This window comes from Ambystoma mexicanum, chromosome 1q, assembly GCF_040938575.1.
Source record: "Ambystoma mexicanum isolate Mex_15411 chromosome 1q, UKY_AmexF1_1, whole genome shotgun sequence".
In the NCBI taxonomy this organism is placed as follows: domain Eukaryota; kingdom Metazoa; phylum Chordata; class Amphibia; order Caudata; family Ambystomatidae; genus Ambystoma; species Ambystoma mexicanum.
The window spans coordinates 1,145,566,219-1,145,581,778 of record NC_090922.1 but is presented as its reverse complement, the minus strand read 5'-3'; positions in this window follow the sequence as shown (position 1 = coordinate 1,145,581,778).

Sequence of the window (15,560 nt, the reverse complement as noted above, 5' to 3'; positions counted from 1 at the left end):
ACTGCTAGCCATGCCCGTGTGCCCACTGCCCCCATGGTTAACCCTGCTACTGCTATTGATTGTCATGCATGTGTGCCTACTGCCTCTGATACTGCTATTGATTGACATGCCTGTGTGCCTACTGCCCCCATGGTTAACCCTGATACTGTTGCTGATTGTCAAGCATGTATGCCTACTGCCTCTGATATTGCTACTGTTAGCCATGCCTGTGCGCCCACTGCCCTCTCCACTACACAAAAGGACCCTACGGGCATTAAGCTCGCAAACCCACTAGCCTCAAACACCAGCCGCACACCCGCCCTGAAATGTGCCCTCCTTGCTCACACCCTGGATGTTAACGACCTGATTACCTGTGACCACCTAGATCTCCTCTTCATCTGTGAAACCTGGCTCCAAGAATCATCTGGCTCTGCCCTCTCCCAGGCCATTCCCAACGGACACACCATCAATAGACAGGATAGGGTCGGCCAAAGAGGAGGAGGTGTTGCCATTATTGCCAGAGACACTCTCAACATTAGAAGAATTCAAAGTGAATTAGGGTCCAAAGCTGAATATCTTCTAATCAAACTCCAAACCTCGCCCACCTCCACCATAGCCTTCCATCTAGTGTACCGCCCTCCTGGCCCCTCTTATGAGTTCCAAGAGGCTCTCATACATGTTCTGTCCAACAACATCAAAAAAAACTCCAAGATAGTGCTACTAGGTGACCTTAATCTTGGCCTCAACGACAGGAACGATGTCCAAGCCTCTACTCTACATAAAGCTCTGTCCACATTAGGGTTTATCCAGTCCATCACTCAGCCTATCCACACTAAAGGCCGGACGCTTGACTGGGTTGCGCATCACAACTGTCCCATCATTATTCCCGATATCTCCCCCATCCCCTGGTCAGATCACTTCTGCATCAAGTTCAACATTGCACCCACCGCAGACAAGGAATTACCCACCTTTGACTTCTCTGACCTGACAGAAACAGAAGTTATAGACCTTATCAAATCCATCAAGCCTTCTAACTGCAAAGGGGATGCCTGCCCGGCACACATCATTAAAGAATGTGCCCACTCCCTGGTTCCCCTCATCACCGCTTTCATTAATTCATCCTTCCACTCAGCTCAGGTACCTACCTCACTGAAGGAGGCCTGGGTCCGCCCTCTCCTAAAGAAAACTTCCCTTGACCCAATGGTCCCAGGGAACTGCAGACCAATCACTACTGTCCCCTTCTTGCTAAAGATTCTTGATAAAGCAGCTTACCTGCAAGTTCAAAAATTCCTGGAAGATAAGATAACCAGCTCCTAGGGTTACGCCATTCTGGCTTCAGACAACGGCACGGCACAGCAACTGCCCTACTGGATCTCAAAAATCAAATCGATGACCTAAGAGATGCCGGCAGGCCTGCTCTCCTTCTCCTGTTAGACCTGTCGGCCGCATTCGATCTGGTAGATCACAAGACCCTATGTCTTCATCTGTCCTCCACTGCTAACTTCTCCCCAAAAGCCTGCAAATGGATATCATCCTTCCTCAAAGAGAGAGTTATGAAGGTATTCTCCGACTCCTCTAGTGCTGTCCCTAGCCCCATCAAATGCAGTGTCCCTCAAGGAACCTGCATATCACCAACTCTCTACAACCTCTTCACGAGGCCACTGTTCCAACTTCTTGACGCCATGGGCATTGCATAAACCAACTATGCGGATGACACACAGGTGCTCATACCTCTGACTGGTGACTACCAGACAGACACGAATACTCTCAATCGCATCTACACCACAATCCAGTCCTGGATGGCTGAAAACTGGCTCTGCCTAAACAGCGAGAAAACAGAACTCTTGCTAATTGGATCCACAACCACACTCAGTAAACTCGATGCGCAATACAGCGCATTCACAATAGACAACATCTCGATTACCGTGTCCCAAGCCATCAAGACTCTAGGCGTATACCTGGAACCTAGTATGACCATGGACAGAAAGGTTAATGCCACCGCTTCCTCAGTTGCTTACCACTCCAAACTAATTAATGCAGTGAGGCCTTTTTTATCACAAGACAACTGCATCACCATTGCTAGGGCCATTATAGGTTCAAGGCTAGATTACTGCAACGTACTCTATGCCGGCACCTCCCAAAAAAACCTTGCAAAACTTCAAGTTGCCCAAAACAATGCCTTGAGGGCTGCAACGGGTATAGATCGCAGAGAGCACATCTCTGGGGTGAGAAGGCAGGTCCACTGGCTGCCCGTCAAAGAAAGGATCATTTTCAAAACACTGGCCATTGAACACAAATGCATCCATGGACTGGCACCTACCTACTTAGCTCAGAGGATCTCCATAAAAACACCTGCCAGACCGTCCAGGTCTGCGTATGCCAATCGCCACACTGTTCCTCATACACGAAGAGTCAGAGCTGGTGGCACCAGTTTCCCCACCTTGGCGGCAAGTCACTGGAACACCCTCCCTGCCCAACTCAGGATGATCGAATCTCACACAACTTTCCGTAAAGCCCTGAAGACTAAGCTTTTTACCTAAACTCACTCCCCTACTGTATCAGATTATGACTGTCCATGCCCAATGCACATGACTTGTAACTTACTGTATTTGATGTAACTGTTCTATTCAACTGTACTGGGCCGCTATCTTGCAACCCTCAAGCAGGCCTGCATATGTATTCTTCTCAGCGCCTCTATGCCCACGGGTTACAGCGCGCTATACAAATACTAAAATAAACTAAATAAATATCCAGCATCACCTGCATGGGAGTGACAGTAAGGAGACATGTTTGTGTTTGTGGTTTGTTTTTGCAAATTATAGCATGTACAGACTCTCTGTATGAGATCAGCACTCAACTCAGTACAACCCACAGATGACAATCTGGTATGACTTTGAAGAACATTTCTATTTTACACACGTGGGTCACACATTCCTGCAGAGACTGGTTGGTCTGATGTCTCAATGTCTCTATTTGTGATGTGCTGCTAGGCAACTACATGTCTCATTCATTGCAATTTACACAATGCTGTGTTCAGATGTAGTAGGTGCCTCATGTAATGTAAGATGCTGCCAAGATCTGTGTCAGGCAGACGCATCCCACACGATTGAAGTGACCACTGTGCACTGCACGATGTGTAGCCATCATGCACATGGGTGTAACTACTATTTAATCACCAGTGGAGATACTCGCGCCCACATGTTGCCATTGCATGTTGTGCCACTCCATGGCTAGGGTATTTTGAAAATTAGCCAGGGTGTGTATTCCCGTGTCATGGCATACTGCAATTTGCCTGTTGCAGCGGTAAGCTGGGTGGACTCTTGTGGTTGTCTATTGCCCTCCCACTACATAGAGGCCATGCATTGGTAGTTCTACTCACCCAACAGCCAGAAAGACTGTGGTGATTGTCTATCCCCACTCCCCACTACACAGAGGTAATGCATTGGTAGTTCTACTCACCCAACAGCCAAGGAGACTGTGGTGGTTGAATATTGCCCCCTTTCCCACTACACAGAGGTCATGCATTGTTAGTTCTATTCACCCAACAGACAGGGAGACTGTGGTGGTTGCCTATTCCCTCACACTACACAGTGGTCATGCATTGGTAGTTCTACTCACCCAACAGCCAAGGAGAATGTGGTGGTTGTCTATTGCCCCCGCCGACTAGACAGAGGTCATGCATTGGTAGTTCTACTCACCCAACAGCCAGGGGGAAAGTGGTGGTTGTCTTTTGCCCCCTCCCCACTACACAGAGGTCATCCATTTGTAGTTCTACTCACCCAACAGCCAGGGAGACTGTGGTGGTTGTCTATTCCCTCACACTACACAGTGGTCATGCATTGGTAGTTCTACTCACCCAACAGCCAAGGAGATTGAGATGGTTGTCTATTGCCCCCGCCCACTAGACAGAGATCATGCATTGGTAGTACTACTCACCCAACAGCGAGGGGGAAAGTGGTGGTTGTCTATTGCCCCCTCCCCACTACACAGAGGTCATGCATTGGTAGTTCTACTCACCCAAATGCCAGGAAAACTGTGGTGGTCGTCTATTCCCCCCCACTACACAGAGGTCATGCATTGGTAGTTCTACTCACCCAACAGGCAGGTCCTTTCTCCCGCATAACGTGCCATGTACCCTGGCAACTTGGAGTTCCGCAGTCCCATTGTGTCATGAGAGGGTCCCCGGGAAACATGCACAGCAATGCGTGATGAGTTGTTGTGCATCACAGACCATCTGCACGTTGAGTGAATGAAATTGCTTCCGATAGCGATATACTGCCTCAATTGCATGTCTGACAGTCAACTCCACATGCGTACAATCTAATGCACCAATGACATTGGGCATGCCGGCAAGGGCATCGAAGGCCACTTTGGTGGCGTTGACCTGTGCACGGGTTCAGGGTAGGGCAATGTGGTGTGACACATGGCGACAATTGACAATATTGTGGCCCTGTCAAGTCGATATAATGTGTGAATTTGACTTGAGGTCAGGTTCCAGGGTGAGGCCCTGATGTGGCGTATTGCTGGCTGCTTGCAGGGTGGTACCTGCTGTACATTGATGTTTGGGATGGCCACCGGGTCCCTCATTTGCCTCCTGCGCCTACGCCGCCTCCTCCTCCACCTCAGTGCTGCTTCTAACTCCACTGCTGCTTGCAGGTTCCCCATCTCAATTGCTGGTAGGCCGACTGCCAGCATGGTTGTGTTGGAAGGTGGGTTAGGTGTGGGTGTGGCCCTTTTGTAGGTTCCCAGTGGCTTATGATATGCAGCTGGTCAATTTATGCACACCTGGGGCTTGTTGCAGCTCACCTGGCACTGTTTAATGCCCAGTCCGCTGTGCCGGTATTACAGGTGCAGTGTTTACGGTGCTCCTGCCATTTTTATGGCAGTGTTTCCGTGTATGTGGTACTCGTAATGCACTAGTTATTTTGCCGTGCCGGTAATTCAGGTAGCTCCGACAAGTCGTCCCGCTGTTTGTGGTCACAGTGCTACCGGGTGCGATAGCACCGTCTAGGTCACTTTGCAGTGATGGTTTCTCTAGCATCACGGGTCAGAATGTGCAGGTCTGGAAAACGGTGCTGCTACGGTTCTGCCGGCACCGTTGATTCCGGACCGGCAGACTTGTAATGATGCCCTATGTCTTTTTACTGTTATCAATTTAGAGGTGGTCTCAGGGGGAGCCATCACACAAGCATGACCCAATCACAAATGTAACCCCTATAGAATGTATATAAATTCATCCCTAATAACCAATTCCCGTTCTCTGTAGGTTCTGGTAACTAGGATCATAGTATGATGTCAGCTATAAGGAATATTGAGCATATAAACTGTTGTTTTTGATAAAACACATTGACAGTGTCAGGGATTTTATACTTGTATGCTGTCCCTGCTTTATTTAGATAGTAATAAAGCCGGGCTCTGCCTTTCACTTTGTCTGGTTCCAATATATAGTCTGGTCTGATCTGGCTCCAGAACCTCTGTGTAATTAGGGACGTCCTAGACTGTCTTAACATGGAGTTGGACTGCCACTTAGGGAACTGGGAGACTGCTTGATCTGCATATGCATTTTCCTCTTTTGCAACAGCACAGTTGGTAAATAAAATACAGAAGGGAAAACTGCCCCGAACAATCACCAGTAGTTGTAAATCATTCAGAATCGTGCACCCATTGGTTCTTAATTGCTTAAAAGTGTACTGGATACACCTAGATTTGTGTACAGAGTTCTCTGTTCCTATGTTGTCAAGCCACACATCAGTCATGATGCCCAATGAGATTACTACTGGTTTTATTATGAAGGGATGTTATATTGCATTTAGGGCATTTTTCACCAAGTCATTCTAATTTACACATGCATGACCAGACTTACACCATCAACGTACTGTATCTTGGGTCCTATACCTCACTCATAACACTCAAAAAGGATTACAGATTATTATTTATTATTTGCTTGTTATGTGCTTATACAATGAAACAGGGCAGTGAGGGAGGGTGAGAAATATATTACAACACAATATTAAGAGCAGGCGGGGATGAGGGAGAGGGACAAACCTAATAAGCCTTGTAAGTATTCAGAACGTGCAAGTGCAGAAAGGAAGAGGGTGTAAGTGCTGGGGAGTAGTAGCTTGTTGCTGAGCCATGGACAAAGTGCTAGGAATATTGAGTGCTACACAGCATGGACTGCGGGATGTGTAAGTGCGAAGCTCCAGAGCGGAGGGTGTGCAGATGCAAAGTGCTGTGGATAGACAGGAGCTGAGAAGAATTTGGTGTGGGAGATCAAGGCTCGGAAGATGCATAAGGGCCAAGGAAACTGATTTAGCAACTGTGGGATTAGCAGTGGAGAGAAGGAGAGAGGGAGGTGGAAAAGAGGAAAGTCTTAAGGAGGTTCCAGAATTTGAGAAGATCCTGCTGCGGGAGGGGGTGGCTATTCCAAAGGAGGGACCCCACAGAGGAAAGTGAGTGAGCCCCTCCCCTCTGTTTAGCAAAACAATTTACACACAAAGAGTTAGTGCCAGCGGAGTGACGTGGTCTATAGGGAGAGTATTTAGTAAGATAAAGTTGAAGATAGTGTGGTCCCCGGGCCCAAAAACCCTTGTGGATGATGCAGAGGGATTTCAATTTAATCCGTTCAGCAAACTCCAGCCAGTGAAGACTTTTTAGTGCAGTAGAGATGCGGTCCCTGGGCTTGAGGCCAAGGATACATCTTGCTACTGGATAAGCTGAAATGGTTACAGAGTGGAAGAAGGAGGATTCAGGAAGAGGATGTTATAGTATTCAAGTCTAGAGAGCACCAGGGCTTCAGTCACATTGAGCCTTTGAGGGAAAGTGAGAAAAGGTAGAAATCCTTTGAGAAGGAAAAGCTGATAGTTGGACTTCTTGGCAATGTCCTGAGTGTGAGGGAGGAGGAGAGAGAGGAGCTGAAGATGACTCCAAGGTTTCTGGCTTCAGTTGAAGGTGCAGGGGGAGAGCCCAAGGAGGAAGGCCAGATTGAGGGGAAGAAGGAGGGAGCAAGGGTCCCAATGAGAAGGATCTCAGTTTTACAGACTGAGGCAGAGATCATTGGAGGTGAACCAGGACTGGATGGCAGATAGTCAGTCAGGGATTATGGAGTGTGCAAGAGGGTCAGCAAGGAGTCTGAAGAAGAGCTGTGTGTCATGTGCGTAACACTGGGTGTTGGGGAAGAAGGAGGAGATGAGGCATTCAAGGAGAGCAAGGTCGATGTTAAAGAGACAGGGGGCAGTATAGAGCCCTGGGCGTCACCACAGGTGGAGAAGGAAGTATGAGAGGAGAAGGAGCCCAGGATGACTTGGGAAGAGTGGATTCATGAGGAGAGAGGACAGCTAATCCAGTGCCGGTTCTGAGATACCAAGTGTATTGTGGAGCCTTGAGGATTGAATGGTGAATGCTGTCAAATGCAGCGGTGAGATCGATAAGGATACGGACAACTGGGGAGTTGGAGTCCAGAGATGTGAGCAGTTCTTTACAGGTGTTCAGAAGAGCAGTTTCTGTGCCTCTGGATGCTTGGAATCCAGAGTGATGGTCTTGGAGGCCACCGACAAGTTCAGTGTGAGAGTTAAGTTGGGGCAAGGCCAGCTTCTCAAGTAGCTTCTCCGGGAAAGGGGTGATGGAGCAATAGCTGGAAGGGCATGTAGGTCGGAGGAAGGTTTTTTCAGGAGTAGGCACACAAGTGGGTGCTTAAGGGGGTGAGGAAGGTCCAGTGATAAAAGAGTTATTGCAGAAATCAGTGAGAGCAGTAGAGGCAAGAGAGTCAATGTTATCCTTGATGGTCATGGTTGAACAAGGGGACATCTGTTTAGAAGAGACCTTTATTGAGAAGACAACTCTGGTCACTTCCTCAGGTGTGACAGGAGAGAAGGAGGAAAAGGAGGAAGGAAGGAGGGTGTGTGGATAGAGGTGTGGGATGAGTTGTGATGTAGTGTAGAAAAGGTGGTCAGAATGTCCTGAGTTTTGGTGGCAAAGTGTGAGGCCAGTGCATTGCAGAGGGTCTGGGAAGGATAAGGGGAGAAGGAGATGGCAGAGGGGTTGGCTAGTTCCCTGCAGATTTTGAAAGGTTCTGCCAATTTATTGGATGCGCCGGAGATCCGTGCCTGAATGTGAGCTCTTTTCTTTGCACAGATGGTGAGTCTGTATTGCCTTTGGAGCAGCCGGCAGGCCTGTTTGTCCGAGGATGAGCCTGAGGTTAGCCACTTCTGTTCTGCTGCCCTGCACTTTCATTTCAGGGCTGCAAGATTGGTGTCATACCAAGTTTTACGATTTGAGGCATGTTTCAGACGGATCCTCATGACTGTGGCAACTACGCCAAGAGTGTTGGTGATGGAAGATGGAGGTTGCTGAGGGCATATTCAGAGGTGGGGGGGTAGGTGGGTGAAGGCAGCCGCAGTCACTCGTTTCATCATTAATGAACAAGGTTGGTGCGACTTTAGGGGGGGCAGTCAGGGGGCCAATGGGGCCCAGATGGGAGGAGAGGAGAGAATGGTCTGACCAGGATAGAGGGGTGAATAATGGGGGGAGAGAGTGAGGTCAGCGTGTATGAGGGCATCCAGAGTGTGTCCAGTTGTGTGGGTTGGCCCAAAGGGAGAATGGAGAGGGAAAGCGAGGAGCAGAGTACAGTGAACAGAGAAGATGTAGAGCCAGGGGAGTCCAGTTGAATGTTGAAAGCCTTTAGGGTGGTCAGTTGATGGTTATTTTCCGAGTTCCGTGAACTGCATAAGGTATTTAGGAATTCAGTTCAACAATTCAATTTGCGAACACCCATGGACGCCTGACCTAAAAATCCGAATGACAAAGTTTTCACTACAAGGAGCTAAAATCTTTAAAGCGTATGGCTGATTTTCGCTGGCACCTGTCTTAACCTTCTACCTTCAAAAGTTAGTTCCTGCCATAGTATTCGGTGCAGAGGCCGGCTGGAACATCAATGAAAATACTTGGCAACACTAGAGGGATGTTTTTGGCGGCATGTCCTGCACTTGCCGCTGTCTGCTTCAATGACTGCCTTAAGATACAAACTGGCATTAAACTCCTTTTACTCCAGAGTGTTGTGGAAATCGTTTGCAGCCATGCAAAAAGTACTTGTCTCTTCAACAATGCTGACCTATCAGATCTTTGCAAGAGAAAGTAATGGAACTCAATCTAGCCTTATGAATTCATGGGCTGATCAGCTTCATCAAATCTTATCGGCTGCAGATCTAAAGATCTTGGACCTATTAAATCGCCCGCAGTGGGCAAAGAAAAAGCTCGAGTCCTGGGCTTGTAAAAGTAACCAAGAAAAAAGAGCAAAGTTGCATTCTGTAATTGACCTGGGCATGGGCCGAAAATGTTCAACCTCGATACATCCTTCATTGCCCCTCACGACACCACAGATCTCAATTCCTAAGATTAAAAATGAATCTGTTGGGAACGAAGCAAGTCATATGGCAAAGACGTGATAAATCAGTGAAAGATAATCTGTGTCGCTTCTGTCGGCTTTCCATAGAATCGGTAAAACATCTACTAATCAGCTGTGAGGGCACTTGTAATCAAAGCTCATTACATCTTGGGCACTATGTACCTCTTAAAGATGACATGGATGCCCGGTGGGATAAGATCATTTGAGGAAACAACATCAAACTGTCTTGTGCCGTTGTGGATTACATGGACACATTACTAAAGAGTGAGACTATCGGAAAGTGAAAATGTGAGATTTGTGAAATGGAATTAAGACTTGTAGGAAGGACATAAATGAGCAACTAATGAAGTTGAAGAAATGTTTGCTTGAAACAAAAGTTTAACTCCGCTATTTTAAACTGCAGCTTTCATTAAAAAATAAATAAATGAAAAAGAAAGTTGAAATCGCACACTTTGGATTAAAGTGCTATATAAATTCAATAAAATACAAATACACCAAGGAGGAGAAGGTTAGAGGTGGAAGAAAGTAAAGAAGAGCAAAAGTCCATTCAGAGAGGAATAGAGAGGTGGTGCCTGGAGGCCGGTAGATGGTAGCAATGGTCAGAGTGGAGGTATAAGAGGTGACCAACTTGCAAACCAGGCTTTCAAAAGAGGAATAGGTCTGGGTAGGTAAGATGGAAGCAGGGACCCAAAGGTAACCCACCAGCCATTGCAGTGATCTCGAGGCTTGGCAATGATCTTGATGCCGTCAGGGAGAAGAGAGCTGGCATTTAATCAAGTCTTGGGAAGAGCGAGAATGTCAAGGTCAATGTCTTCAAGATGGAGACAGATGGCAGATTAGTGTTTGCTGGCTGAGCAGGTGTTAAGAGTCACCATGTTGAAGTGGTCAGTGCGTTTGAATGTTTCTGAGGTGGGGTACAGGGGCGTGGTACACCATTCACAGGAGGAAGAGAGTAGAAGTGGGAGATGCAGGCGAAGGAAGGATGTTAATGAGAGAAGGCAAGATGCAAAGAGAAAGAAGTAGGGTTGTTGACCCTGAACCAGAATAATGCCAGTGTGATAGACATTAACAAAGCGACAAGAGGATGCAAAACCAGCCACGAGGACTTGCCACTTGGTGCTACCTTTAATAGAGGAGTAGGAGCAGGGAGAGAGAGTTGAGATGAGATGGGGTGTCCAGGGATCTGGAGAGGGGCAGAGTAAAGGATATCCGTGAAGACCTCTCTAGAGAAAGCAATGACATATGTGTCTGCAATGGGAAGTCCAGGGTTTGCACTCAGGATATTTTTTTTGTGCTTTTTTCTGCCATACTTGGAGAGAGATGGGGGATAGGTGATAGCATAGCAGTTAGAGAATATAGGAGAGATTAAGAGAGCAATAGGAGGACAGAGGTTTTAGCCAAAGGAATGAGGGAGGAGTGGGAGCACTGCACAGTTCTGGCTAAACTCACTAGGAGGCCTAGTAGATTGAGTCGGAGAGAATATGTGAAACCCAGCAGGACTAGAATTACATTGGAAGAGTGGCACAGAGAAGTAACAACTATACACACATAAAATTGATTTCAAGTGAAGGCAGCAAACAATGCAATGGAGATGGGGCAAAGGGAATGCAAAAACACCCCAAATCAAAAAGCACACCCCAAATTCGACTTTAAATGAAGACAGCAAACAATGCAATGCACATGGGTCCCAAGTAATTCTAAACACAAATGTGAGTAATAAATGCAGTGAGAGGAATGAAATTAGTTAAGGTGATGGTGGAGGAGGTGAACATAACTTTAAATGTCTCAGGAGAGTTAGTTATGGAGGTCAGCCAAACTCACTTTCATGACTGCAGGGATCATGGGTGGCTTTTGAACAAGTAGCAGAGGAGCAGGCCAGGAAGTAGTCTGCAGGCCGGATCATAGTTAGAGTCATAAATCTGTGGCTCTCCAGGCCTTCCTTATCATGGACAGACACAGAAAGTGCCTTACTGTGGGGGCCTTATAGGTGAGGGGCTGGCTAACACCTGCCGGTGCCTTGTGATTGGAAATATATGGGTACCAGCCTGCACAATCAGATGACCAGCAGGCTTAGCAAGCCATCAGCCCAACAAACGCCGATGGAGCAGCCATTTTCACATTTCTTTTGTATTCAATTTAAAGTCAGAGGTGAATGGAAAACCCAGCCCAGGGGTGCACTTTAGCAGTGCAAAAAGTAGGATTAGGAGAGTAGTTCATACTAATAAATGTGGTGATGTCATATTTCATGTCATAGGTATTAGTGTTAGCAGTGCACAGTGGTGGCGCAAGTTATGGTTGCTTAGCTTACCATAACTGACCAATTTCTGGGAGTTTTTGGTTTTACTTGTAACCATAATATGGATAGGTTTTTATTAGTGCAAAGTAAGTACAATGTTCCTTTCATGTACTTCTTGCACACAATTTAATAGGTTTTTCTTAGGACAACTGAACCATAACGTCCCTTTAACAACGTTTTTGTCAGTGAATTGCATAGGTTTTTAGTAGGGCACCGTAACCAGAACGTTGCTTTAGCATAGTGTTTTCAGTAAAGGTGATAGGTTTTCAGTAGCGCAACTTAACCATAATGTCCCTTTACTAATGTTTTTCTCACTGAATTCCATAGGTTTTTAAAAGGATACTCTAAGCATGTATAGATGTACTGTACAGCATACTGAAGCCAGTGGCTTTACACTTATAGGCAAATTAGTTGTGAACGGTGCGTCTGTTCGCGGACATCGGGTGGAGTCCAACCTGCCGAGAAAGGGAGGGGTGGTCATAGAAAGTGGTACCATCCAGCAAAGATGGGAAACATATAGAAACAGCTATACAAAGTCTGTACTTTCGAAACAAACAGTGCAAAGGCATAGGGTATGCAGCATAACAGAATGCACCAACAAGAGAAGTGATGTTTGCCTTCATCAATCTTAGTGCGCACAATGGCAAGCACCCTAGAATGGCTGGAGGCAGGGAATGCAGTGTAAAAAGTACCACAATTACAATATATTTCTTTGGGTATACTAAACACTTTTGTTTTTTCTTTCACAGAACATACAGGAATACAAAGGAGTACACCAGAAGTGGCACCATACCACAGCAACATACGGCCACATAAACTGAAGGAAACACTGTAAATATAAAAGTAGACCTCCTGGATGTCAACATTTATGAATTGCTGAACAATTTTGCCGCCTTGAAAAATTTTGTAGAAGAAAATATTATGTCGAAAATAAGATACCACTGCCCCACCTGCATATGCCCCCTTCCCCATTTCCCAGCCCCCCATCCCCGCAAATTGTGTGTCATGAGAGATGCTTTGATGAGACCTCAATTCCTTCTTCCCCTCACCACCAACTTGTAGAAATGTGAAATCCCCAGTATATGTATCTGTTTCTGGTCCCCCTTCCCTTTCCGAATAGTGGCTATGAATATGTGATAATAAATGTTGATATGTAATTTGTTACTGAATTTATATGTGCCTTTTCCTTTGTTTTAAGAAGCCCATTGTGAAGGGCACAGCAATGGTGGGGATGATTGATAGTGAGGGAAATTGAAGAGTCGTATGACCGCCGCACCTGGCTGCCCTATGTGCAATTACAATGAAAAGCATCTGTAGAACGCCACTACGGTCTGCATGTTTGCATGTACAGGTGTCCAAATGGAGAACAATGGCGATGGCACCATGGTAACGGAACCACGCTGTGCATGGGCCCTTATTTGGCGGACACGATCCGGATCCGTGCACATCAAAAGCGGACTATTTTCTGAAATGTATGGATAGTTACAGTGAGAGTGCACTCTTACAGATGTCCTACACTCTTCCTTCTGCATGTAGTTATTGTAGAGAAAAATTTAGGGCCACTTTCCGGTTGCACGTGCTACACAACAGTCCTATAAAATAGCACACCCTACAACTGCGCTGCAATCCGTGTTTGGCTTTCCAGAGAAGAGCAGCAGTGCACATTGGTCTGTGCAGGAATTGCCTTCTGACCAATTTTGTGCCTGGAAAGTGCCTCTCCAAGTAATGGCCACCAGGGCTTCTGCTAATACCTCTGACTCAGGAGCATCCAAACGCTCACCAGCAACACTTCCTTCTGAAGGTCCTGATCAAGGGAACAGGTGTCGTAAAGTGGAGGGATGTGAAAAAGGAAACAAGGATAAAGTAGAGAAAATCCCCATTGCCTAAAGCTAGTGTGAGTCATGGGTGTGGAAACTATTTACGACCGTTGGAGATGTGCCAAAATCTCATGCAAACCAGGTAAAATGCACTGAGTGCAAAATAATACTCAGTTGTGGAAAACCTGGCTTGTACAGCTACAGCACCACCTCCATTCGGTGGCACCTGAAATCGGACCACAAGGCAGCTGTTTGGAGAGTTTTCCCCTTTCAAGAAGGCAGTAGGTTATTTTCCTCTACAGCATCCACTGCATCTGCTCCTGCCACCACTAGGGACACTCCAATCGGCCAGTGCATCCCGCAACCAGCCTTGCAGGCCATACGCACTGCAACAGACCCATACCTTTCAAAGGTCACTGTATTGTGCATGTACTGCTACGCGGTACTGTGCAGGGGGGAACAATTTTGAAGTGCTGTTAAGGCATTAGTCCAGGAGCAATGCAAAAGTGCCCCCTACCCAAGTGAGGTCCACCCACATCTTCTGCTCTCCATGTGCAATTTCTTATCCCTGTGGTTGGTACCCTTTGCCAAACCTCCTTTCCATTCCTGTCCTTCTGTGGCGTGTCTTATAACAACAGGAAAAATGCTACACACCCAGATAGGGAGGGGTGGGGGGGCACAAAGGCTCTTTTCAGAGCCACCTTGCACTGTTAAAAAATAGAATTTGAATGAAAACAAAGTGGTGGCTCTGAAAAGAGCCTTTTTCTGCTGTTTGTGTTTGCAACGTTTGAAGTGGGGAACACCCACAGGGAAAATGCTTGCTAAACTTACAGTAAGCGCTGCACTGCATTTTGGATATTACGCAGAAACAGCTCATTGCCAGCATTAGTCAGATGAACTCCATCTGAACGAAAAAGGCAAGCACATTAAGAAGGACAGCATGTAGCATGTGCACTTTCCCCAACTACCGCGAGGGCCGCACACCAATAAAGCAAGGCCAGTCCTTCTTCCCTTTCCAGTACTCTTTTCCCAGCACTCCCGCATTGGCTACTGTTAAACGATCACATACGCATCCACCAATTACATCCAAGAATTGTGCATTTAAAGCTATAACCTCTGTTGAACAGTCCATACCAACCATTAAGCACGCAGAGTTCAAGTGTCCTGTAAATCAAAAGCACCTGAATGGGAAAGTACTGTAAAATGATCTGCAAGTTCTGCATCCACTTACACCAGCATAGCTACCCATCATCACGCCTTGTAGGTATTATTACGTTTTGTACAGTACATTTGCATCTGTATTATAAGTTCATAGCAACAGGGTACCTGGAACTGAATCTCCATAACGTACTCAAAATTCCTACTGTTATTTCTTTCATCACCTTTCCTCTCCTGCTGCCCCCCCTCCTCTGTCCTCGGCTACCTTGCCTCCACCCTCCCACCCTGCCCCCTCTCGGGCTCCTTCACCTCTGCAGGGCGTACCTTATCTGTACCCCTCCCCGGAAGTCCTTCAAGGATGGCAACCTTCTCCACATTGCCATCAAACATTCATTTGATATCTGTCGCCTTCTTGAGGAACTGGACCTTGACATCCTGAGACATGGTTCACAGCCAGCTCTGTCACCAGCTTTGACACACTCCTACCTGACGGTTACAAGATCCTCTCCGTGCCCAGGCCCAACCGTGCTGGGGGGTGTGGCCCTTATCTTCCCTGAGTGGATAACTGCCACTGTCACGCCTACGCAGACCTACTCCTCTTTTGAATGCCTTGTCTTCCGACTCTCTCTCTCTCCTAGCCATTCCCTTACCGTAGCTACTATCTATCGGCCTCCTGGTCAAATTTCCTCCTTCCCCTCTGAGTGGGCAGATCTCTCCTCCTCACTCCTGTCCTCCACCACTCAACTCCTCTTTCTTGGTGACTTCAACATCCACCTGGATGCCTCCTGTTCTCCCTCTGGACTCTTTCGCGACCTCTGTGATTCTCTCTCACTCTATATCCTCCCGTCTGGACCGACTCATTCTGCAGGGCACACCCTTGATGCTCTGATCTCTTGTGAGCTTCCCATCC